The sequence below is a fragment of the Prionailurus viverrinus genome, chromosome B3 (assembly GCF_022837055.1).
Source record: "Prionailurus viverrinus isolate Anna chromosome B3, UM_Priviv_1.0, whole genome shotgun sequence".
Classification (NCBI taxonomy): domain Eukaryota; kingdom Metazoa; phylum Chordata; class Mammalia; order Carnivora; family Felidae; genus Prionailurus; species Prionailurus viverrinus.
The window spans coordinates 125,831,039-125,858,007 of record NC_062566.1 but is presented as its reverse complement, the minus strand read 5'-3'; the positions used below and the strand labels follow the sequence as shown (position 1 = coordinate 125,858,007).

The window sequence follows — 26,969 nt, the reverse complement described above, 5'->3', positions numbered from 1 at the left end:
GTTCAAAGTCCTCGGTACCGACTCTCCTGTAGCCTGCTCATTCGTGTTTTTCAGCAGAAGGTCCTTCGGTGTATATGAAAATAGAGCACTTGGTCCTTAAGCAGGTTGCTTTTACAGCTAGGTCAAAGCCTGACTCTGTCACGGAATTTAATTATAGAATATATAGGAGACAAATTAGTATGCAAAAATGCAGAGTGGTGTTTGTTCCTTATTTCTACAAATCTACAAGTGTCCTTGAGGTATCCTTCTAGCATCTTGTTTAGAAATAAACAATCAGAGAATATTGTTGGGTCAAATTATTTTGTGAACATGTTTCTTCTCTCTTCTTTTTCTCCAATTGGCTGTTTTTGCTGCTGAATATTATGCAGCTAAGGGCAGAAAATTTGAATACTGATTTAAAAAAAAATGTTGCTTTTTGTTTTTATTTGTAACTGTGGAGTTGGTTTTGTTATAATCATCTCATGACCTGCCCTTGCTTTTCTTTAAATGTCGACATATGCAAAATTATTTTCACATCTCCAGAAAACTTATAGAATCTCACACGTATTTAAAAAAAAAACTAACCTAAAATGCCTAGAATAAACTGACTAATACTATTAGTTGTTTGATAATAAAACAACATTCTGCAAAAGGATTCTTTCTAGAGAAACATTGACAAATCACTGATACTTGTATTTGTGGCTCTCTCCATATAAGTAATTAGTATTCTCCCACATGTATAAGGATGACTCCAAAAATTCATTGCTCCATTCTACAACTCTCTACTGAATTGCAGTGTAATTGCTTATAATTGTAATGCTTTGCTGGCTACCTCTATCTGAAGGCCACATGGATCATTCAATTAAAAATTGAAATATTAAAAAAATACGGTTGTAATATCCAAATTAAAACTGTTTCTCTTTCTGACTCCATTTTCTAGGTTACTCACACTGGAAACCTGAATGATAGACAACTTGATTTCTGTTCTCTCTACCCCTCTCCGTGAAACCATTCACTAAACTATGACATTACCTACTACAATTTTTTTTTCACATTGATTCTTTGTTCTTCAAACACTGATCTAAGTGATCATTATGTGACTTCTAGTGTCCTTCAACAATCCCCTGAGATCTGATACCTGAATTTCTCTAACCTACAATTTCTTCACCCTGCTGTCACTAAAGATATTTTGTGAAAGCAGGTTTTATGACAGGTTCTTGCTAAAAAGTCTGGATGGTGTCCAGTTGCCACAGAACAAAGAAAATTTGTTTCATAACTTGAATTAATTCAATTTTATTTTCTGTAGCTGATCCTGGAGACAAGTTCAAAAAGATGGGAAAGTAGAGTAGAAAGTTATCCATGAAAACGTGAAAATATACATCCAAGTGAAGTCTTATCATACTAGAAGCATTGTAGAATTTTTTTGTCACCTCCAAACAGTCACAATAGGAGTAGAAAACAGTAAGATGGTGAGAGAGTAAAAGAAATGATGTGTACAGAGGAAACAATAAAGTATTGACAAGCCAATAATGGTGAAGGAGAGAAAAATGAGGTGACCCAAAGGCCAACTCACATCATCAAGTTTGAGGACAGAACAGCAAAAGTGAAAGATTCCAGAGACAGAAGAGTCATTGACTAGAGAGAACAAAATGAATGATTCTAAGAACATTTGAGTCATCATAAGACCAAGCCAAAATAAGACAGGCATTGACTGAGAGATCAAGCAAAAGAATGGGAGGCTGGTAAGGATTTGAGGCACAATATTTTTAACCGTATGGGTATCTCTTTGCTTATCATCTTCCAAGCTAGTGATGCCAAAGATATTGAGGGGCAGGTGAGTGGAGGATGGATATAAATAGTCATTACCATACATTTGTGTCCAAATAATGAGAAAATGCAAGAGTCACAGAAAGTTATATTTCATATTAATAAGAGCAATACACTTACTATGATCATGACTAAAACAGATTTCATATATATCTATATCTATATCTATACATACATATATATCCTTATATATTTATATAATATTTCTACCAACAAGTGTAGTTGATAATGCTGGCAATATAAGAAAACCACATAGAGAGCCACAAATAAACCTGTGCATATATGATCAACTGATCTTTGACAAGAGTGCTAAGAACACACAATGGGGAATGGATAGTCTCTTCCACAAAAGGTATGGGATAAACTACTGAATATAAAAAAAAAAATACAAGTGGATTCTTATCTTACACAAAACTCAACTCTAAATGGATTAAAGTCTTAAAAATGTAAGATCTGCAACTGTAAAACTCCTAGAAGAAAACAAAAGGAACACTTTTCTTGACATAGGTGTTGGCAATGACTTCTTGGTTCTGACATCAAAAGCTCAGGCAACAAAAGCAAAACTGACAGGTGTGACTATGTCAAACTAAAAAAAAAAAAAAAAAAATTCACAGCAAAGGAAACAACAGAACGAAAAGGAAACCTACAATATGCAAGAAAATATTTCCAAACCATGTGTCTGAAAAGTATTTCCAAAATACATAAAAATCTTCTGCAACTCAGTAGAAAGATAATATTAATAATAATCCAATTTAAAAATGGGAAAAGGAACTGAATAGACACTTCTCCACAAAGGCATACAAATGGCCCACAAGTATAAGAAATGATGTTCAACATCATGTATTACTGAGGTAATGCAAATCAAAACTATAATGAATATCATCTCACACCACACAACTTAGGATGGCTATTATTAAAGCAATAATAATAATAATAATAATGATGGAAACAACAACAACAGATGTTGGTGAGATTATGGGAAAACTGGAACCCTTGTACACTACTGCTAAGAATGTAAAAGGTTGCAGCTGCTTTGGAAAGGAATACAGAGAGTTCTCAAAAAACTTAAAAATAGAATTAATATGATCTGACAAGACAAAAGAACTGAAATCAGGATATTGAAAAGATATAGGCACTCCATGTTGCATGCAGCATTATTTATAATAGCTAAGACATGGGAACCAACTAAATATCTATTGATGGGTGAATGGATAAAGAAAATGTGTATATCGATTCAACAGAATATCATTACACCTTAAAAAAAAAGAAAATCCTTTAATTTGTGAACATGTGGATGAACCTGGAGAATGTATGCTGAGTAAAATAAGCCAGAGGCACAAAGGACAAATACTGACTTGAAAAGAATATTTGAATTGTTTTGGCGTAAAAGAATTACTAAACAACACCTGTAAGATATCTCTTCCCATGAAGAAATAGGTAAATACATCAGTAAAAGCGTAAAGGATATGAACAGCTAAGACAGAAATGAAAACCCTGCAGTTCCATAACTATATTAATACATGCTCAGTTTCTAATACTAGGTAAATTAAAATTAATACAAAAATATACTACATAAATTGATAGAAAAATCTAATTCTGGAAAAAACAAGTAAGACTATATTGCTGTAATGTGTACTAGAGTTCAACTATTAGTATTTAGTAATACTGAAAATTCTCCCAACCCATCAATTCCCATGATAAAATTTCTGCATTTGTTAAATTTTAGTAGTAGGTGCATAGATTTTCTTTGTGCTTGAAATTTTTCATAATGGTACATTTATTTATCTATCTATCTATCTATCTATCTATCTATCTATCTATCTATTTATTTATTTATTTATTTATTTATTTCTCTGTTAGAGCACAAGTAGGGAAGAGGGGCGAGGGAGAGAGGGAGACAAAATTTTAAGCAGGCTCCATGCTCAGTGCAGAATCTGATGTGGGATTCGATCATCCCACAATTATGGGATCTGGGATCGTGACCTGAGCCAAAATTAAGAGTCAGATGTTCAACTGACTGAGCCACTCAGGTGCCCCCATAATGGTACTTTTTAAAAAAATAACTTTTACTTGTTTTTAAATATATTTATTTAAATTCAAGTTAGTTAACATACAGTGTAGTATTGGAAAAAAAACAAACTTGTAGAGCTTATGAGCCATTAGATTGAGGAAATGCAGTATTCTCTTGACTGAATCACGTATTAACATCAGAGAGAGGGTGTATCTCAGGTCTCATGACTATCCAGTGGGAATTCTATTCCCTGAATTTTAATTCCTCTTTGGAGACATACCAAGATTCTCATGGAAATGACTCAAAATGTCTCCAAGCTTATCAAACACTCTTTAAAGTATTAGAAATTGGTATGTAATTAACATCTGCCCAAACAGCCATTTATTACTTGATGTTTGTTCAAATTGTTTACCATCTTTCTACTAATCTAATGTTTACACCCTTATTAAAAACATCCTCTCATAGTATGAAAGTATCCCTATTTCTGAGACAAACATAGTATGACTGGAATGACTTTATGGTTTGCATTTTCAAACGAAACGGATATAAAAAACAGATACTTTTAGCCCAATCTTTGCCACTCTTCCTATGACTTCCAGTTTGTGATAATGCATTTACCAGGAACGATATTGGTCACAGATTAATTACTACCATGAAATATTTTAGAAATGCTATCCTCATAATATGTATGGGAACAGACATTCAGCTCCACTCCTTAGCCAAAATATAAGGCTATTAAAGTGATCAGTGATGGTACACTGACTTTTCCAGGACAATCTGGGTGTATTGCTATCAGCCTGGGATGCCATTCGGTTTAGCATCTGTTCTGGATTTTTATTTCCTTTAAATAAAGCATTATTAGTGCACCATTGCATTTTGCTTATGATTACACAATGATAAATTAAGATGGGTTTGGTAATACTCCTAGTTTCTCGCGTGGTCTCCATAATAATTTAGGAGAATCACATGCACTTAACAGAGTTCTCACTGTAAAAGGTGCTTATATCTAAAGGATGATTACCTATATCTATCCCTATTCTCTCTGCCCTTTACCCAAAGCACTAAACTCTTCTTGAAGCACACTTGAATAAAATAACTAGTACTCTGAGACACCAGCAGTGAGGGGGAGTTAACTCTTGTGCTCTCCTTGGAGGAAGGGGGCTGAAATAACTTCTTCACCCTGGCTGGCCACTTGCACCAGCTGGTCACATCACTGTCCATGCTTCAGCCTGCAGTAGGCACAAGTTTGCCTGGTCACCATTTGATGGCTCAGTGCTGAGTCTGAAGAATTGTAGATTTGGTTTCTCCGTGATATGCGTGGGGATGCAGGCTTGGCTGTTGAGCCGTCAAACAGAGATAGCTGTCTGAACACACTTGCTCTGGAGTTTTTTTGGTCATTATTTACATGACATCATTCTAAAGCTATTTATTTCATTGTGAGGCAACACATTTTTTTTAAAGAACTCTTTTGATTGCAATGAATTCAAGAAAACAAAAATAAATATTTGAGAAAAAAATTAGACACTGCATTTTCTGTTTCTCTGGAAAGTTGACAATACGTGTGTTTTTGTGCAAATGTCAGTTAACCTTTTCCACACTCCACAAGGAGTGCGGTGACACCTATGCCAGTTGAAATCTAGAATTTTCACATTTTCATCTACTTTCAAAGTTAGAGTGCTAAGCAAAATAAGTCAGTCAGAGAAAGACAAATATCATATGACTTCACTCATCTGTGGCATTTCAGAAACAAAACAGATGAACATAGGGGAAGGGAAGAAAAATAAGATAAAAACAGAGAGGGCGACAAATCATAAGAGACTCTTAAATGCAGAGAACAAACGGAGGGTTGCTGGCAGGGTATTGGGTGGGGGATGGGCTAAATGGGTGATGGACATTAAGGAGGACACTTGTTGGGATGAGCACTGGGTGTTGTATGTAAGTGAACAAGCACTAAACTGTATTCCTGAAATCATTATTACACTATATGTTAACTAACTAGTATTTAAATAATACAAAAAATAAATAAAAACAAAAAGTTAGTAGTTGTGTTTCCAAGTTGGCCTAGCCTCTGTGAAGGTGCCCAGTGACCTCTGTCTCCTGGTATTCCTACCCAAGTATAGTCCCCTCCATACAAAGGCTGGTCAGTATGACAAACAGCAGAAATGATGGCATGTCACATTCAACATTAGGTTAGAAAAGATTATGATTTTCATCTTGAGCACCTACTCATTCTCTCTCTTTTTTCCTCTCTCTTTCTCTCTCTTCTTGTTCTGGGGAAAACAGCTGCTATGAAGAGGCTCACATAGGGAGAGACTAAAGCCTCTGGCCAATAGCCAGACAGGAACTGTGGCCTGCCAGCTACTATGGAAGTGAGCACGCTAGCAAATTCTCCAGCCCTAGGTGAGTCTTCAAATAATTGCAGACCCTGCCAACAGCTTGATTACAACCTTGTGAGAGATCCGGAGCCAGAACCACCCAGTTAATCTGTTCCTAGACTTTCAACACTCAAAAACTGAGCTGTTTCAACTAAAATTTTGAGAAAATGTATTCTGCAGCAAGACATAACTAATACACTATTTAGGAGACTATGACAATCACAGCTATTAAACACATATAGCTATGGAAAGTGCATTTACATACCATCCTGTGAAGCTTGACATTTCATTTACATCAAGCGACTGTTCTAAATTAACGTCTCTTACTTTCTGCTTCAAGTTTTCCTGGGAATGCACAAGAAAATAAAACAATCTCTGTTAATGTGTTCGACTGTTAATAGGACTTTGCAAATAGTTAGATATGCCAGATTAATGTCACTGTAGGAGATGATTTAATTAGAAAATGGACTAATTTCATAACGGTTTAACGTTTTTAATTCTATTAATAGAATTAAAGTCTTTGATGTGCATTTTGCTGAAAACAAAACATTGTGAATGCTGTTGCAATTCAATTAAAAAGTTCAATAGATGATAGAATTATTTGGTTTTGAGGTGACAATATGCATGTCAAATTCAGTTTAAAGTAAAAAAAAAATCAGAAACTTAGTTTGATAACAATGGAATATATAGAAATTAAGAGATTTGGAGCAGAAATGTACTTAAGGGTTGTTTATTTTGTGTGTAGACATAACTTATAACTGTGTCCATGACATAGGGATGCTCTAGTTACTATAGTTGCCTATATTTATAATTATTTGATATACATAAGTCTAGGATAACTAAATAAGAGAAGTCTGAGATGAAGCTGACCTTGAATGCCAAAAAGTACTTCAAAAATACATACATATTTTCTCATATTTTCACATTCTTTTGCTTGTCTTTTTTTGTTGTTCTTTGTTTTAGGTTGTCAAATGATCCTTTGAAATATTATTTTCATTTCTAGTTCTTAACTAGCTGGGCATTCCACTGCACCACTATTCAGGTCTCCTATCATATCATGAGGGTCACAGTCATCACCATTGCAGCCACAGATCGGGGAGTCTCCAGGATCTCTTAAATGGTTCCAGAGAGTTCTCTGGCTAAAGATTGGTGCTGCCTCTGTCAGGCAACGTTGACAAACTCATCAAAAGTGATTATTTCCACCGTGCTTAATGTTTTTCTGCTTCTTTCTGTCTCTTGGCAGTTCCTTGAGGGCTTTGATAATCAGGGCAGAGGCAGAAGGTAGCTCTTCAATCTGGACCTGTCTGTTCTGAACTGTCAGTTTCACTGTCATCCTCAGATCCTTCCAATCACCAGTTGCCGTGGCGATGTCATCACCTACCATTTTTTTTTTAATTTTTTTTTTAAACGTTTATTTATTTTTGGGACAGAGAGAGACAGAGCATGAACGGGGGAGGGGCAGAGAGAGAGGGAGACACAGAATCGGAAACAGGCTCCAGGCTCTGAGCCATCAGCCCAGAGCCTGACGCGGGGCTCGAACTCACGGACCGCGAGATAGTGACCTGGCTGAAGTCGGACGCCCAACCGACTGCGCCACCCAGGTGCCCCTTTCACCTACCATTTTTAGAGACAGACCCAGTGGCCTGGATCTTGGGGCCAGGGCAGACATGGCATTATGACTTTGATCTTCTTGGGGTCGAATTTAGGCAGCATGGTGTCGATTCCAGAGGACCAAAGAGAGTTGCACCTTGGCCTTCTCCCAACCAAAAGCCAAAAGCTCTTTTGCTTGTCTTTAGTTTGAAATTGAGAAAGCCTTTGGTAGTGCAATATCTATATTTTGCAAAACATTTGAAAGAATAAATGGCAATAATTAATTTGGCAAGTCTTCCTTGTAAAATTAATTATTGTAGGATTTAATTTATATTTAAATAAAATTTAAAAGGAGAATATTCTCTCAGCAAAACGTGCTGTGAGTTTGGTAAGTATCCTAACACCTACAGAGTTAAAAACATTATGATCTACAGAAAACAATCAATTGAAGATTTATTTGTTAGTTTATTCATTTATGTATGTGGTATATATATACCTACGTACGTATTTATTTAGTAGCCATAAAGTTCAATTTTGAAGAAAGTTGCAAATAATTTTACAAAAATATTAAAATAATAAAACCATGTCAACATGTATTCATTAGAAAAAATTCCACTGAGATATTTCTGAATGGCTAAGAAACTAAAATATGATTAAGACTCTGTTTTAATTGTAGAAATAAGACTCAAGAGCAATTAACCAACTTATTCTTAAATGTTGAGAATATCAATATAAAACCATAAATACAAAAATAATATTAATATAACATATAATATGTAATTATATAGTATACATTATATATGTACATATCAATATATACATGTAATGTAATATGATATAATATGAATATGGATATCAATATAATGAACTTTCTTGTTTTTCTTTATAATAACTAATTATGTTATGGGTATTTTTATTTCTGAAATGAAAACTTTATTAAGACTAATTTATAGATCTACCAACATATTAAAATAATTTTTGGATCACCAAATGTTAAAAATTATTTTATTTTATTATTTATTATAATTTTTTAAATTTTTTAAATGTTTATTTACTTGTGTGACAGAGACAGAGAGACAGAAACAGAGACAGAGTATTAGTGGGCAAGAGGCAGAGAGAGGGACACAGAATCCGAAGCAGGCTTCAGGCTCTGAGCTGTCAGCAAAGAGCCCAGTGTGGGGCTTGAACTCACAAACCATCAAATCATGGCCTGAGCTGAAGTTGGATGCTTAACTAACTGAACCACCCAGGTGTCCCCCAAATTATTTGATTTTAAATATTTTTAGTGATCCTATTCATTTTAAAACTGCTTTGCTTTAGAGAAAAAATAAAGGATCACCCCAGTTATTTTAGACCTATTTTACAAGTCAGACTGTAGGCCAGTTCTGTTGACCAAAGATAAACACCTCCCCACTGAGTGATAAGAATTGAATGGTAAGTAGTAATCGGTATGAGATTAATACCTTCTTCTTTTCAAATATTGTCTATTTTTATAAAATGTGACTTAAGTTCCTGTAGCAGAAAACATTTGAAATTATTTATATAAGTATAGAAAATAGTCAAAACTTGGGTTGAAATCAATTTAGGTATAAACATAGCCAATATAATAAGCTGAGATCTAGCCTTGTTTTTCAATCTCATGGAGTGAGCTTGAATTTATATCTAAGATTCATCTTAAATTTCACTCAATCATTATAGGAAATGTCCTGATTTCTCAAAAAGATTCACATCCAAGTGTGAACACTATTTTTGGAAGTACTGTGGAATGGTAAAGGCAAAGTCAGTTAAGCAATCAGGAGGAAATTCAAAATCCTGAAACAATCCAGAAGAGAAGTGGATAAACATGGGAGAAAAAAATAAAGAGACTCTTAGAAATCTGGGACTTGATTGTTTGCCCTTCCAGGGAGCTTTTGTCTTGACAGTTAAGTGTGGATGCCTTTGATAATATTTTAAAATATGAATCTTTCCATGGTTGTGAGTTTCCCAGATTGTCTACAAACTGACAGACCCCACAGACAATTTATAATCATGGGTCCAGAAGGAAAGGCTCACTTTTATTTATCAGTAATTGACATTTCTTTCTCAACCAGTGAAAGGCAGTGCGATCATTGCTTAAGATCATCCCTTGTTCGGTAACAGAAGAACTGTAGCTGGGAGCCCACAATTCTCCCTAGTCATCCCCCTCTCTCTCCTCTTCCCCAATAAATAGAAGGTTTTCACATTATTCTTAAAAACTTGTCAAGGGGATAAATCCAACATCAACAATATATCTCAATGGGCCATCCTCAGTTCTTGAGGTCTTCTGGAAGACTCACATTAGGGCAACATAGCTTGTGGCTAATGCATACTTCATTTGCACTGCATTTCCTGAACATGAGAATGAATTATTGCAAGACAAAATGAAGCAAATTCTTCCCAAATCCTTGACATTCTGTAGGGGAGTATTAGGAAGAATAAATGAGTGAGATCTTTCCTTTGCATCTGGTGAAATTGATTTCAAGGATGTAAGAAAAGGCAGGGTCCTTTCAGAGGTCACTGATACAGATTTCACCTGAACCAGTTTTGGCTGACCTTTCTGTCCCTTTCCAAGTCAAACCTGGGGCAGCCAAATGCAGCTTTGTGAGTGGGAAAGCAGTAGAATAGCAAGGTGAGAAATAAGGCAAAATCAGACCATAAGAGCCTCTCGCAAAGGAGAGGTTTGAGTCTGAGTTAGACCTGAGGAAGTTAGACCTGAGGGAGGCACATGATTTCTAGGTTGTTCATTTAGGTTGACTAACCATCCCAGTTAGTTATTCCAGGCTTTAGCACCGAGAGTCCCACATCTCAGGAAACTCCTCAGTTTTGGGCAAACCTGGATGTTGCTTACTCTAGCAGCACTAACATTTTGTTAAGTGAAATGATAAGAAAATATATGAGAATTGGTATTTCAACCAATGAGGCGAGAGGGGGGAAAGTATATGTGGTCAGAAGACTGAATGAAGAGGATGGGGTTAAGCATGAAGTCATAAGAAAAATAAATTTTTTTTTCCGCCTGCACCCGCACATTTAATAGCCCATCCCACCTGTCTTGTATATCCATTTGCCAAACATCAGTTATCAACCATTCTGGGAAGAGTATAAGAAAGTTTATAACCAGAAGTAAATTTTGTATCCTGGATATATATATATATATAAACAAATGTGACACTATTGTCTGTCCTTTTACTCATGTTTTTGCCCACAGTAACATTAGGATATGATTTAAGATAGAATTTAAACATTATAGTATTTATTCTGCTTAATTTGATGCCACAGACATAAAATCAAGACTGCTTTAAAATAAACTCAATATATCCTAGGAAGAGAGCTATCTTTCAAAAGACGAGATTTAGTTAGAAATGATATAATGAGTATCCATATATAAATCTGTGCTTGCATGCCTCTGTAACATCTTTGTGTTTTTTACTATAGCTCAAAGTCAAATAGAAATCAATAAAATCATTCTTATGTATAAATTCTCTGTTTCACATTCTAAAACAAACATCACAGGGAAAGCGCTCTTTTTCCCAGAGTTTTGTGCCTGACAAGGTCAACCTCTAGATGATGGTGGAGTATGAAATTAGGTTATCAATAAAAATGTTTATGATGCAAGGATACATACATCCCCAAAGAAGTTTGAGTATGAAAGGAATCACGTGCTTATGTTTTCCCTATCACACTATTTTAATTTTTTTTTAACGTTTATGTATTTTTGAGAGACAAAGAGAGACAGAGCGTGGGCAGGGCAGGGGCAGAGAGAGCAGGCTCCAGGAATCCGAAGCAGGCTCCAGGCTCCAAGCTGTCAGCACAGAGACCGACAGGGGGATCGAACTCACAGATTGCGAGTTCATGACCTGAGCTGAAGTCAGAGGCTTAACCGACTGAGCCACCCAGGTGCCCCTCCCTAGTACATTATTTTAAAAACAATCATTTGCTTTTAAAAAACAAATCATTGAAAATTGATTTAAAACAATTTAAAAAATCATTTAAAATAGTGATTATTTCTTAAGAAAAGTTACCAACATATCTTAAAATATTGTTACAATATATCTTACTTTTAAAACTAAAGTCTATATTTACCTGCCCTATTATTTCAATAATCATGACTTTATATGAATCCCATTTCTTTAACACTTATGGCCATTTACTTGGTTATGCCATTGATAAACCTAATAATTTGTTAGTAAGGAAGAGCATATCTTACATCAACAGAGCAACAACAGAAGAAACTAATAAGTAACACACTTCTCCTATTTTTCTTTTTCATGATCTAGGAAACAGAGCTTATAGGGAATTATCTGGTGTTGCCTTCCTGCTGTGTAATTTTGAGTCCCTCTTAATAGACTCTAAAATATCACTGAAGCACCCTGTGCAGGAGATTCAAACTATTAAGGCAGGTAACGCTTCATTTTCCACCAGCTCTTGTTGAAGAGAGGTCATTGAAAGAAAAAAAAAAAAAAAAAAGGAGGAAGCTCCATCTTCCACAATGTAGTTAACATTTGACATTAAGTGAAAAATATCCATTCCTTTCCTATCCGGAGCATAGTGAATGATGTCAATAATGCAGCAAATGCAAACTATCATCCAGAAAACTTGTCTAGAGCTCTCCATGGCTACCCTTTGTGTGGGACAAACTGGAAAGGAACTGGGTATACCAGTGAGAGCCTCCAAATGCTCACCTTAAGTTTACCCCTGTCCCCTGGGACATTCGGGTTTGTCTGGAAATATCATGAAGGCCTGGATCTCTTGTGAGAATTTTCAGCACTTCAGGCTCCAGTCTCAGCTGGAAATCCTATGAGCAAGGTCTTTCATGTGGTGTTTGAACATTTTTCACTCCAGACTCTGAAAGAAATGGAAATAAACCTTGCCTATGTTTATTAAAGCCCTAGAAGGGAGGTTGAATTTCAAGACTCCTCGTTCAGAACGGTGAAAGTTCAGTTTGGGAGTGAAAAGAAATAATAAAAATTATTCTCGCCCTACCTGAGTTCTTCAAGCTGACCTCCTCATTCCTAATGGGGATCCGTGATGCTGGCAGCATGATATTTGTGCGAGTGATTATTTTTCCATGATTATTTTCTTTACATTTATTCATATTCTTCATGACAGGCCACGACAGCTTTTAGGAGACATAGAATCCTCCTAACAGTAGCTCTTGTTTATAAGCAGATCATATCCATCTGCAAATTACTGTATTCCAGGGCATTTTCAAAATCACATTGTCATTTCAAGTACATAAATGCAACTAAATATTACAGTATTATGCACTGGGACACCATAATAAGAGCCAGCTCTTATTCCCAGTATGAGCTTTAACTTCTTAACTTGGCACATGTTTAAAGTTTAAAGTACTTTCATCTACATTATATTCATTCGAAGTTGCAGAATGAATTATTTTTATTTATTTGTAAGACAACAGAAATTTTTATTTTTTATTTTATTTTTTATTTTCTTTGTAGAATTCAGTGATTTATTCTTTACATAAAACACCCAGTGCTCATCACAACAAGTGCCTCCTTAGTACCCATCACTCTTCTGGCCCATCTCCTACCCATCTTCCTCTGTCAACCCATAGTTTGTTCTCTATCATGAAGAGTCTCTTGTGGTTTGTTTCCCTCTCTTCTCTTTCGCCCCATTTACATATATTCATATGGTTTGTTTCTTAAATTATGCATGTGAGTTAAATCACATGGTATTTGTGTTTCTCTGATGGACTTAACTTCACTTCTAGCCCCATCCATGTCACTGCAAATGGCAAGATTTCACTCTTTTTGATGGCTGGGTAATCTTCCATCACACGTGCGTGCGCGCGCGTGCGCACACACACACACACACACACACACACACAGCACCTCTTCTTTCTCCATTCATCAGTCAATGGACATTTGGGCTCTCTCCATAGTTTGGCTACTGTAAACAACGGGGTACATGTACCCCTTTGAACCTGTGTTTTTTGTATCTTTTGAGTAAATACCTAACAGTGCAATTGCTGTACCATAGGGTAGTTCTAGCTTTAGTTTAAGGAACCTCGATACTGTTCTTCAGAGTGGCTGCACCAGTTCACATTCCCACCAACAACGCAGGAGGGTTGCCCTTTTTCTGCATCCTTGCCAGTATCTTTTGTTTCTCATTTTGTTAATTTCAGTCATTCTGACAGGTGTGAGGTGATACCTCATCATGGTTTTGATTGGTATTTCCCTGATAATGAGCGATGTTGAACATCTTCTCTTGTGTCTGTAGCCATCTGGATGTCTTCTTTGGAAAAGTGTCTATACTATGTCTTCTGCCCATTTCTTAACTGAGTTATTTGGGTTTTTTTTTTTGGGGGGGGTTGAGTTTGAGAAGTTCTTTATAAATTTTGGATACTAACCCTTTATGAGATATGTCATTTGCATATGTCTTCTCACATTCCACAAGCTGCCTTTTAGCTTTGTTTATTGTTTTCTTCACCATGCAGAAGCTTTTTTATCTTGATGAAGTAACAATAGTTCATTTTTGCTTTTGTTTCCCTTGCTTCAGAAGACATATCTGGTAAGAAGTTACCCCAGCCGAGGTCAAAGAGGTTGTTGCCTGTGTTCTCCTCTAGGACTTCGATGGTGTCCTGTCTCACATTGAGGTCTTTCATCCATTTTTAATTTATTTCTGTGTATGGTGTAAGAAAATGGTCCAGTTTCATTCTTCTGCATGTTACCATCCATTTTTCCCAACATCGTTTGTTGAAGGGACTGTATTTTGCCTTGGATAATCTTTCCTGCTTTTCAGAGATTAGTTGACCAAATAGTTTGGGGTCCCTTTCTGGATTTTCTATTATGTTCCATTGATCTGTCTGTTTTAGTGACTGTACCATACTGCCTTGATGAGTACAGTTTTGTAATACAGCTTGAAATCTGGAATCATGATGCCTCCACTTTTGTTTTTCTTTTCCAGGATTGTTTTGGCTATTCGGGGTCTTATTTGGTTCCATACAAATTTTAAGGTTGTTTATTCTAGCTCTGCAAAACTGCTTGTGGTATTTTGATAGGGATTGCATTAAATGTGCAGATTGCTTGGGGCACCTGGGTGGCTTGGTTAAGTGTCTGACTTCAGCTCAGGTCATGATCTCATGGTTTGTGGGTTCCATCCTTGCATTGGGCTCTGTGCTGACAGTTCAGGACCTGGAGCCTGCTTCAGATTCTGTGTCTTCCTCTTTCTCTGCCCCTCCCCCGCTTATTCTCTGTCTCTCAAAAATAAATAAAAAACATTATTTTTTTTAATGTGTAGATTGCTTTGGGTAGTTTAACAATGTTTTTTCTTCCAGTCCATGAGTACGGAATTCTTTTCCATTTGTTTGTGACCTCTTCAATTTCTTTCCTAAGTGTTCTATAGTATTCAGAGTACAGATCTTTTACCTGTTTGGTTAGGTTTATTTCTAGGTATCTTGTTTTTGGTGCAATTGCAAATGGGATAGATTCCTTGATTTCTTTTCCTGCTGCTTTGTTTTTGGTGTATTGAAATGAAACAGGTTTCTGCATGTTGATTTTATATACTGTGACTTTGCTGAATTCATGTCTTAGTTCTAGTAATTCTTTGGTGGAGTCTTTGGGGTTATCTACAGAGGATCATGTCATCTGCAAACAGTGAAAGTTTGACTTCTTCCTTGCCAATTTGGTTGCCTTTGATTTCTTTTTGTTGTTTTATTGCTGAAGTTAGACTTTAAACACTATGTTAAATAGTAATGGTAAGAATGGATATCCTTGTCTTGTTCCCGACCATAGGGGAGAGTCTCTATTTTTCCACATTGCGGGTGATATGAGCTGTGGGTCTTTTGTTTATGGTTGTTATGATGTTGAGGTATATGCGATCTATCCCTACTTTGTTGAGAATTTTTATCAAGAATGGATGCTGTATTTTCTCAAATTATTTATCTGCATCAATTGACAGGATCGTATGTTTCCCATTCTTTCTTCTATTAATGTGATATATTGCGTTGATTGATTTGTGAGTATTGAACCAGTCCTGCAACCCAGGAATAAATACCACTTGATCATAGTGAATAATTATTTTTAATGTACTGCTGAATTCGATTTGCTACTATCTTGCTGAGAATTTTTGCATCCATGTTCATCAGGAGTATTGGCCTATAATTCTCCTTTTTAGTGGGATCTTTGTCTGGTTTTGGAATCAAGGTAATTCCAGCTTCATAGCATGAGTTTGGAAGTTCTCCTTCTATTTCTATTTTTTGTAACATTTTGAGAAGAATAGGTAGTAACTCTTCTTTAAATGTCTGGTAGAATTCCCTTGGGAAGCCTTCTGGCTCTGGAATTCTGTTTATGGGAAGATTTTTTTTTTAATTTCTATATCATTTATTTTGAGAGAGAAAGAGAGAGAGAGAGAGAGAGAGAGAGAGAGAGAGACAGAATCCCAAGCAGGCTTCACACTGTCTGTGCAGAGCCTGTCATAGGGCTCAACGTCATCGTGCATTTTATTATTCAAATCCTAACAATAACTTTGTAACACAAGAGCAGTGTTATCTTTGTTTTACAAATATGTACATCGTTATGCTTCAAGAGGGCAGTGGTGTACCCAATATGCAACTAAAGAGTAAAACTTTAGAACTGACTGATTCTATAGCATGGAATTTTAGCTATAGTATATGCTGTCAGGTGTGATGGAAACAAAGTAGAGATAATGCGAATTTTCCTATTAAGTTTAGGTTAATAAAGCTGAGAGATCTTTCCAGGGAGTCTATAGTGCTCAACTGAAAATAGATGTTCATAGTGGCAGTAAGCAAGCTTATCCTTCAAAGCTTCTAGGATGAAACAGAGACCATCTGGAGAAAAACAGTCTTTCCATTTTAAGTCAAGAGCATAATGCTTGGGAAATAATTTAATCTGGAACCATTTTATTTGCTATAATAACTTAATTATTAGATATATTTTTACATTGTACAAATCTTACTGTTCTTAAAAACCCTAAAATGGGTCCAAGTGATTATCCTTAATTAACTGTCGTTTTTACATGCTCTGTGAGCCTCTGAAAGGAAAATAGAAATATTTTTCTTAAATTACTCTTCAAGATTTTGCAGCTGATCCCAGAGAAAATTACTGTCAAATATGTAAGAAAAATTTAAAAAGGTACGAGATCTCTAGTTCTGGTTCTGCTTATTTCTTGTATTAGCCTGGCTAAATTTCCTACATAATCTCCCTCATTTGTAAAATGGAAGCAATATTAGATCATGCTTCATGAGACATGAGATAAGGGAGAATGAATTTATTTTTCCCTCAGAGGAATATTATAAAGTAAGTCATAATATCCACGATTCTTTTCTCATTGAGATATAATCTGCCAAAAAGAGGATGAAAATAGGTCCCTTACACAAGGCTTATGATGGAAACAGGCTACTGTGTAAGCCAGTGTGGCAGGCAGGCTTTTCATCCTCTGTGCGCATTTCTAGAATAAACATTCTCCTCTGTATCTTCAGTGAAAGCATTTTGACACTATGAAGAAAATCTAATGTTTGACTGACAGGAGTCTTTGCTTTTCAATTAGTTTCAGCTGTTTTGGAAGCAGGCGGACACAACTATATTTTAACAACATCATTTGCCAAAGGGATCAAAACCACAATATCCATAGGGATTAAAGCTGACTTAATGCATAAATTTCTGTTGAACCCTTTCTTTAATGCTTCTTCTCACCAACCTTTTCATTTTAGCAGTTCACCTACGATCGTTTAATTTTTCGATGGGAAAAATAGGGAGGATGAAGCCATTTTGGAAACTTTCCATATATTTAGATAGAAAGTTAAAAGTGTATGGAGAAGTAATTCAGAAGATATTATTCTGAGGACTATCTTTAAGTGTTTTGTCTACCTCAGACTTGAATTCTCAAGCTCTTTAATTATATACCTTCTTAGGGGATTTATAAATCAATTTTTCTTCAACACATTGATAATTAGATAAAGCAATAATGTAACTATTTCGTGAAAAATACTTCAAGCTATTTGATTCTCAAAATAAGGAGTTAATGATATAAGAACTTACAAAATACCGTAGGCCATTTAACTAATGAGAGGCAATCAATCAACTATTTCTTCAACAAGTGCCTCTTCTCTTTGATTAAAAGAGTTAAACTTGCTGAGAATATTTTGAAATTGGGGAGATATCAATGTCCCCTTTGTATACTAAATTAATGGGGGAAAGGAAAAAAAACTAAGAAAATATTTTAGATGAAAGCATTGCAAATAAATAGTGCACTTGGATGATCATCGAGTAACCTTTCCTGTGCCTTTCATGTGTAGCTGTGGGAATGTATTAATCTTTAAAGCCCTCTTACATTATAAATATTGCTTATGGCACAAATCATGCAAATTTATCCCCCTTTCATTACTTCAGAGCTTCTCAGGTCAAGAGTTATCATTCAGACAACATCAACTATTTCCACTAAACCGTATTATATATCTATGTCAGTTCATATTCAAATGCATGATGTAGCACCACGATAAATCCTTCCTGGCCTTTGGCAAAAGTGGTAATGTGAGGCCCTGTTTAGAAGAGAGGGGTTTATGGTTTAAGTGCACAGTTCCCAGGGAGTTAAGCAAATAATAAGCAACCCTGTCGACCAAAGAACTTTTAAAATATCAGGAAACAACGCCAATGGTGTTAGGACCAGGATGCCTTGAAGAAAACTGTCCTATGAATACCTATTAGATAGGGTAGAATTTTCCACTCAGCTTTCAAAATGTGCAGAAAGAAACAACATACTAGAGCAAAATTTATGATAAAATGGAATGTAAAAGTACCATCTAGAACTGCTACTAAATAAATTTATGAAACCTCAAGAGTCAAATGTTCTCTTATGAACATTACTCCTCCCTGGCTTCCAAAGATGCACACACCCGTATCACATACCCAGTGTAGTCACCCAACTCCTTCATTAAACATTTCAAATCTGTTTAAATCCTTTGTAGATTGTCAACTCTAAGAGGGCAGGGAAGCCTCCCAAGCAATGAGAAGTTGTAACTTAAAACAAACAACAAACAAACAAACAAAAAAAGTTTAAAGCATTATCCAGTATAACTATTATGTATAATGAATGCTATCCTTTTAAGGACAATAATCTGGGAAGTTCATATACTTGTTACAATTATATAACTCATTTTGGGGATTATTCTTAAGAAGTTCCTCTAATTTATAAGATAATTCAAGGATTTAGGAGGGAAGATGGCGGCGTAGGAGGATGCTGGGCTCACCGCGTCCTGCGGATCACTTAGATTCCACCTACACCTGCCTAACTAACCCAGAAAACTGCCAGAAGATTAGTAGAACGGATTCTCTGGAGCCAAGCATAGATGAGAGGCCCACGGAAGACGGTAGGAAGGGCCGCGAGGCGGTGCACACTACACGGACTGGCGGGAGGGAGCTGGGGCGGAAGAGCAGCCCGCGGGCCAAGCAGAGTCCCCGAGTCCAGCTTGCAAAAGCGGAGGGGCCGGATGGAGTGTGTTCCAACAGCAAGCAGGACTTGACATCTGGAAGGTTATAAGCTAACAGCTCTGCTCAGAGAGCGGGAGGGCTCGAGGACAACGGGAGGGAGACTTGTTGAGCCTCAGACGACAGAGCTCAGCTTGGCGGGGAACAAAGGCACTCACCAGCGCCATGTCCCTCGCACATCCCCAGCCAAAATCCCAAAGGGAACTCGCTTGCACCACGCAAACACCCAACGCTGTGCTTCTGCGGATCCATCCCTCTGGCGGGTCTGACTCACTCCCAGTGCCACAGGGCCCCTCCTGAAGCAGATCACCAAAGGATAAGCGAGCTGAGCCTGCCCCTTCTGCCCCTGTGCACCTTGCTGATCCACCCCAGCTAATACGCCAGATCCCCAGCACCACAAGCCTGGCAGTGTACAGGTAGCCCAGACAGGCCAGGCCACCCCACAGTGAATCCCGCCCCTAGGAGAGGGGAAGAGAAGGCACACACCAGTCTGACTGTGGCCCCAGTGGTGGGCTGGGGGCAGACACCAGGTCTGACTGCAGCCGCACCCTCCAACGCAAGTTATTCAAGACAGCACAGGGGAAGTGCCCCGCAGTCCCGCACCACACCAGGGACTATCCAAAATGACCAAACGGAAGAATTCCCCTCAAATGAATCTCCAGGAAATAACGACAGCTAACGAACTGATCAAAAAGGATTTAAACAATATAACAGAAAGTGAATTTAAAATAATAGTCATAAAATTAATCACCGGGCTTGAAAACAGTATAGAGGACAGCAGAGAATCTCTTGCTACAGAGATCAAGGGACTAAGGAACAGTCAGGAGGAGCTAAAAAATGCTATAAACGAGCTAAAAATAAAATGGAGACAACCACAGCTTGCATTGAAGAGGCAGAGGAGAGAATAGGTGAACTAGAAGATAAAATTATGGAAAAAGAGGAAGCTGAGAAAAAGAGAGATAAAAAAATCCAGGAGTATGAGGGAAGAATTAGAAAACTACGTGATGCACTAAAAAGAATTAATCTACGCATAATTGGTATTCCAGAGGAGGAGAGAGAAGGAAAGGTGCTGAAGGTGTAGTTGAAGAAATAATAGTTGAGAATTTCCCTGAACTGGGTAAGGAAAAAGGCACTGATCCAAGAGGCACAGAGAACTCCCTTCACGTAACTTGAATCCATCTTCTGTGTGACATGTCATAGTGAAACTGGCAAAATACAAGGATAAAGAGAAAATTCTGAAGGCAGCTAGGGATAAACACGCTCTAACATATAAAGGGAGACCTATAAGACTCGTGAACGATCTCTCTACTGAAACATGGCAGGCCAGAAAGGAATGGCAGGAAATCTTCAATGTGGTGAACAGAAAAAATATGCAGCCGAGAATCCTTTATTCAGCAAGTCTGTCATTTAGAATAGAAGGAGAGATAAAGGTATTCCCAAACAAACAAAAAATGAAGAAATTCGTCACCACTAAACCAGCCCTACAAGATCCTAAGGGGGATCCTGTGAAACTAAGTACCAGAGACATCGATACAAGCATGAAACCTACAGACACCACAATGACTCTAAACCTGTATCTTTCTATAATAACACTGAATGTAAATGGACTAAATGCTCCAACCAAAAGACATAGGGTATCAGAATGGATAAAAAAACAAGACCAATATATTTTCTCTCTACAAGAGACTCATTTTAGACCTGAGAACACCTTCAGATTGAAAGTGAGGGGATGAAGAACTATTTATCATGCTACTGGAAGTCAAAAGGAAGCTGGAGTAGCCATACTTATATCAGACAAACTAGACTTTAAATTAAAGGCTGTAACAAGACATGAAGAAGGGCATTATACAATAATCACAGGGTCTAGCCATCAGGAAGAGCTAACAATTATAAATGTCTATGCGCCAAATACCGGAGCCCCCAAATATATAAAACAATTACTCATAAACAAAAGCAACCTTATTGATAAGAATGTGGTAATTGCAGGGGACTTCAACACCCCACTTACAGAAATGGATAGATCATCTAGACACACGGTCAATAAAGAAACAAGGGCCCTGAATGATACATTGGATCAGATGGACTTGACAGATATATTTAGAACTCTGCATCCCAAAGCAACAGAATATACTTTCTTCTTGAGTGCACATGGAACATTCTCCAAGATAGATCACATACTGGGTCACAAAACAGCCCTTCATAAGTATACAAGAAATGAGATCATACCATGCATACTTTCAGACCACAATGCTATGAAGCTTGAAATCAACCACAAGAAAAAGTCTGGAAAACCTCCAAAAGCATGGAGGTTAAAGAACACCCTACTAAAGAATGAGTGGGTCAACCAGGCAATTAGAGAAGAAATTAAAAAATATATGGAAACAAACGAAAATGAAAATACAACAATCCAAACGCTTGGGATGCAGCGAAGGCAGTCCTGAGAGGAAAATACACCGCAATCCAGGCCTATCTCAAGAAACAAGAAAATTCCCAAATACAAAATCTAATAGCACAACTAAAGGAAATAGAAGCAGAACAACAAAGACAGCCTAAACCCAGCAGAAGAAGAGAAACAATAAAGATCAGGGCAGAAATAAACAATATAGAATCTAAAAAAACTGTAGAGCAGATCAACGAAACCAAGAGTTGGTTTTTTTAAAAAAATAAACAGAATTGACAAACCTCTAGCCAGGCTTCTCAAAAAGAAAAGGGAGATGACCCAAATAGATAAAATCATGAATGAAAATGGAATTATTACAACCAATCCCTCAGAGATACAAACAATTATCAGGGAATACTATGAAACATTATATGCCAACAAATTGGACAACCTGGAAGAAATGGACAAATTCCTAAACACCCACACACTTCCAAAACTCAATCAGGAGGAAATAGAAATCTTGAACAGACCCATAACCAGAGAAGAAATTGAATCAGTTATCAAAAATCTCCCAACAAATAAGAGTCCAGGACCAGATGGCTTCCCAGGGGTGTTCTACCAGACGTTTAAAGCAGAGATAATACCTATCCTTCTCAAGCTATTCCAAGAAATAGAAAGGGAAGGAAAACTTCCAGACTCATTCTATGAAGCCAGCATTACTTTGATTCCTAAACCAGACAGAGACCCAGTAAAAAAAGAGAACTACAGGCCAATATCCCTGATGAATATGGATGCAAAAATTCTCAATAAGGTCCTATCAAATCGAATTCAACAGCTTATAAAAGAATTATTCACCATGATCAAGTGGGATTCATTCCTGGGCTGCAGGGCTGGTTCAACATTCGCAAATCAATCAATGTGATACATCACATTAATAAAAGAAAAGATAAGAACCATATGATCCTGTCAATCAATGCAGAAAAGGCCTTTGACAAAATTCAGCAACGTTCTTAATAAAAACCCTCGAGAAAGTTGGGATAGAAGGAACATGCTTAAACATCATAAAAGCCATTTATGAAAAGCCCGCAGCTAACATCATCCTCAATGGGGAAAAACTGAGAGCTTTTTCCCAGAGATAAGAAACACGACAGAGATGTCCACTCTCACCGCTGTTGTTTAACATACTGTTGGAAGTTCTAGCATCAGCAATCAGACAACAAAAGGAAATCAAAGGCATCAAAATTGGCAAAGATGAAGTTAAGCTTTCGCTTTTTGCAGATGGCATGATATTTTTCATGGAAAACCAGATAGACTCCACCAAAAGTCTGCTAGAACAGATACATGAATTCAGCAAAGTCGCAGGATACAAAATCAAAATCAAGGTACAGAAATCAGTTGCATTCTTATACACTAATAATGAAGCAACAGAAAGACAAATAAAGAAACTGATCCCATTCACAATTGCACCAAGAAGCGTAAAATACCTAGGAATAAACCTAACCAAAGATGTAAAAGATCTGTATGCTGAAAACTATAGGAAGCTTATGAAGGAAATTGAAGAAGATATAAAGAAATGGAAAAACATTCCATGCTCATGGATTGGAAAAATAAATATTGTCAAAATGTCAATTCTACCCAAAGCAATCTACACATTCAATACAATCCCAATCAAAATTGCACCAGCATTCTTCTTGAAGCTAGAACAAGCAATCCTAAAATTCATATGGAACCACAAAAGGCCCCAAATAGCCAAAGTAATTTTGAAGAAGACCAAAGCAGGAGGCATCACAATCCCAGACTTTAGCCTCTACTACAAAGCTGTAATCATCAAAACAGCATGGTATTGGCACAAAAACAGACACATAGACCAATGGAATAGAATAGGAACCCCAGAACTAGACCCACAAACGTATGGCCAACTAATCTTTGACAAAGCAGGAAAGAGACAGTCTCTTTAACAAATGGTGCTGGGAGAACTGGACAGCAACATGCAGAAGGTTGAAACTAGACCACTTTCTCACACCATTCACAAAAATAAACTCAAAATGGATAAAAGACCTGAATGTGAGACAGGAAACAATCAAAACCCTAGAGGAGAAAGCAGGAAAAGACCTCTCTGACCTCAGTCATAGCAATTTCTTACTTGACATATCCCCAAAGACAAGGGAATTAAAAGCAAATTAAAAGCAAAAAAAAAATTAAAAGCAAAAATGAAGTACTGGGACCTCATGAAGATAAAAAGCTTCTGCACAGCAAAGGAAACAACCAACAAAACTAAAAGGCAACCAACGGAATGGGAAAAGATATTTGCAAATGACATATCGGACAAAGGGTTAGTATCCTAAATCTATAAAGAACTCACCAAACTCCATACCCAAAAAGCAAATAACCCAGTGAAGAAATGGGCAGAAATCATGAATAGACACTTCTCTAAAGAAGACATCCAGATGGCCAACAGGCACATGAAAAGATGCTCAACGTCACTCCTCATCAGGGAAATACAAATCAAAACCACACTCAGATATCACCTCACGCCAGTCAGAGTGGCCAAAATGAACAAATCAGGAGACTATAGATGCTGGAGAGGGTGTGGAGAAACGGGAACCCTCTTGCACTGTTGGTGGGAATGCAAATTGGTACAGACACTCTGGAAAGCAGTGTGGAGGTTCCTCAAAAAATTAAAAACAGACCTACCCTATGACCCAGCAGTAACACTGCTAGGAATTTACCCAAGGGATACAGGAGTACTGATGCATAGGGGCACTTGTACCCCAACGTTTATACCAGCATTCTCAACAATAGCCACATGATGGAAAGAGCCTAAATGTCCATCAACTGATGAATGGATAAAGAAATTGTGGTTTATATACACAATGGAGTACTAAGTGGCAATGAGAAAGAATGAAATATGGCCCTTTGTAGCAACTGGAACTGGAACTGGAACTGGAACTGGAGAGTGTGATGCTAAATGAAATAAGCCATACAGAGAAAGACAGATACCATATGGTTTCACTCTTTTGTGGATCCTGAGAAACTTAACAGAAACCCATGGGGGAGGGGAAGGAAAAAAAAAAAAAGAGGTTAGAGTGGGAGAGAGCCAAAGCATAAGAGACTCTTAAAAACTGAGAACAAACTGAGGGTTGATGGGGGGTGGGGGGGGGGTGGGAGGGAGGGGAGGGTGGGTGATGGTATTGAGGAGGGCACCTTTTGGACGGAGCACTGGGTGTTGTATGGAAACCAATTTGACAATAAATTTCATATATTGAAAAAAAAAGACAATTCAAAAGGTAAAAATATGTTACTCAATCTGAGTATTACTGGGCCTACCATGTATTACCTAAACTTGACTTAGAATAAGAGCTAACACTCATTTACTTTGATAAGACACAAGTCACTGTATTATTGATCCCTAAGGCTTCATGAAGTTAGCTATTCTCAGTGTTTTCATTTTGTAGGCAAGGAAATTGAACTGGGGGGTGTGAAGGTCACATGTACATGTAGCAACTGTGGCTCGACCCCAGGAATCTGAAGTCAGGGAGCTGTCTCTGATTTCCATGTCTATATTGCCTCAAGGGATCCATACTGGAATACAGATTAAAGACAAAAATTTACCCTCTTTGAAGAAATTAAAAATAATTTATTGAGGACAATGACCCAAAGCAGAGTTCCAGAGCAGGAACAATTTTATTGGAATCAATGTCTACTTTCAGCCAGTCAGGGGGAAAAAGAAAATAAAATTCTTGTTAGGAGACGTAAAGCTTGGCATATTTGCAAAGGAAAGAGTTATATGACCTTATATGTGCATTTCTTATAGATCCTAGGCTGGCCTCTGACACAAGTCAGTGTTAGGAAGACTTGCTTTTTTTCCATGATGATGATATAATGATGATGCAAATGAAGATGAAGAAAAACAGCTTCCTCTCGTAAGTTATAAACTAAACATAAACATGGTTTGTTAGATGACATGAAACAAAAACAATGGCAGATAATTAATCTTTGTATATTCAGGTTTATGGAGGAGAAAATATGCAAAACTGGAGAGCTAAGCTGAATTAAAGGTGGTCCAAAATACACAACATTTTAATAACTGGGTGACCTACTCTGCAAAAGCTTATCAGTGCCCTTAATTTAATTTATTGCAAAGAAGATAAACAGGGTCGAGTGCGTCACTCTACCTTTAGAAGCAGGACTGCATCCCACCCAGAGGAATCCTGCAGTTTTTTTTAAGCATGATTGTGTGGCCTGGGAAGTATTTATGGCAACTCCTGATGAAGTCCAGAGATTAAACACAAAACAAAGCAAAAGTAATAATGAGAAGAAGCTTTCAATTAGTGATGACATTTGACAGGGTGGCCTCATTTTCAATTTCTGTTCCTACATATGGGCCAACAACACAAACGGGGGTAGCATGTAATTTAAACCTGAAACAACTGATCGAAACACTGTAATTATTTTGAGATACCTCTATAATCCATTGCTGAATTCAGGTAAGGGGATTTCAGTTACAGTTTCTAGTTTGGTCTAGAATACTGTATAATTTGAAAATGTTCTGGAAGCTTTCTGCAAAGATTCCTCTTTAAATTATCTAAATTATGGATAGCACTGATGACTTCCCAAACTTATTTGAAATAGTAGGGCCTGATCATCTTTCAACATGAAAGCTGATGTTCGTATCATGCGTACATATGTGTAGCCTTAAAGGGCCCCAGGCTTTAGTCTCTCTGACTCAGGGAACCTAGAGAGAGGACACAGCTGAAGGATGGGGACCGGCAGTCTCAGAAGGTCCATTCTGGGCCTCCATCCTCTGTGCACTGATCCTTGTTGAACAAAGGGCACCTTAGGACCCCTGCCAGTCCTTATTATCCAGTAGAAACTATCCCCACTTTAATCCATATCTCAGACCCCCTACCTACAGACTTAAAGGCACATATCCTTGGTCGTATGACTCAGCAGCAGTTTAAACTGTAAGAGTAAAATCTCAATAGGCATTAAATACTCATCTTTCATTTCAAAACATGAAATTGAAATATAGGATTCTAGTATCAATGAACTTCTTGATTTTACATATAATATATACACATGCTCTACATTAAATATATATATATATCTTTTTGCACTTAATACTAGCACAGGTACATTCTTTCCCTTCCATAATGCTTTTAAAACCAATGAGTCAGTAAAGCAGAACTTAACCGATACTTTTGAGTTTTCAAGGCAATATCTCTAGCTTGGATGCCCTAACGTTTTCCCTCAACCTGTTTTCCTTCCATGGAGATGCCAGCACAGACCTCTACCTAAACCACTTCTCCCTTTAACATTATAAAAAA

The 26,969-nt window shown here is 37.1% G+C and overlaps 1 long non-coding RNA gene across 1 annotated transcript; it reads left to right on the top strand.

Moving 5' to 3' along the window:
* The first annotated feature begins 1,692 nt into the window (after positions 1–1,692).
* On the top strand, positions 1,693–25,558 carry LOC125168440 (uncharacterized). The gene is made up of 3 exons (XR_007153138.1): positions 1,693–1,721; positions 6,101–6,217; positions 25,457–25,558. It is a non-coding gene; the product is annotated as an uncharacterized LOC125168440 (long non-coding RNA).
* The last annotated feature ends 1,411 nt before the right edge of the window (positions 25,559–26,969 follow it).